The following is a 945-nucleotide window of genomic DNA, read 5'->3' as shown; positions in this document are numbered from 1 at the left end:
CTCTCGGGATCTTGGGCATGCACGCACACGCGCCCGGCGTGAGTTTTAAGCCACCGGGTCTGGGCACGAACCGTGGTCGACTACGTGGGAGTCCAGCGACATAGCCATTATGCTAACTGCTGGTTCCCCCCTCTGTTTATTACTTGATGGAAAGAAACTGTGTAAGCTGGAGAGCAAGAGTAGTTGTGCAATCCTATCTCCCGGGGAGATGGCTACAATACCCCGTGGCGAGGATGCCATGATTTTGATTCTCCCAGTAAAGTCTGGATCAATCACTCCCGGGTGGATCATAAGTCCTTTTAAGGTAGAGGAAGATCTGCCAAGTAATAGTCCCACTGAATTTGGGGGTAGTGGGCCAACAAAGTCAGAATCAATCACTTGGACCCCCATTTGGGGCGTCAGTACCAGTCTGGAGGTGGAACTGAGGTCCAATCCGGCCGAGCCCGAAGTGGCTCTCCGGATTGGTTGGGTGAGTGAAGCGCTGGCCACGAGGGTGGCTGGCTCTCCATCGCCCCATATAGGTGTTGTTGTTGGTTGCAGGGTGCCCCATATGTTTGCGGGCCTTGGGGTCGGGGGCCCTGCGTCCCGTTTTTTGGACGGGCGCCTCCATGAGACGTGCCTAGCGGCGGGAGAGGTCTGCCGTCGATGTCTTTGACCTAACGGCAGTCACTAGCCATATGATTTCCTTTTCGGCACCTTGGGCATAACCCAACAGGGTGTCCGCCTCCTTGTTTGTTACGTTGTGGACAGTTTCTCTTTAAATGTCCTGGTTTGCCACATAAAAAGCAGTTTCCGTTACTGGTAGGTCATCCTGCATTCCGTTTGGTCAACTGCAGGATAGCAGTTGCCAAGCCAGTATTGGATAGAGGGCCCCCGATCTCCCTGCAAACCTTCATCCACACCTCCAAACCTTTTCCCTTAAACGGTGTTATGGCGGCCCGACAC

This window comes from Tupaia chinensis, unplaced genomic scaffold, assembly GCF_000334495.1.
Source record: "Tupaia chinensis unplaced genomic scaffold, TupChi_1.0 Scaffold144197_2, whole genome shotgun sequence".
NCBI classification, from domain to species: Eukaryota; Metazoa; Chordata; class Mammalia; order Scandentia; family Tupaiidae; genus Tupaia; species Tupaia belangeri.
The sequence above is the reverse complement of the archived record's forward strand: the minus strand, read 5'-3'. Positions refer to the sequence as shown.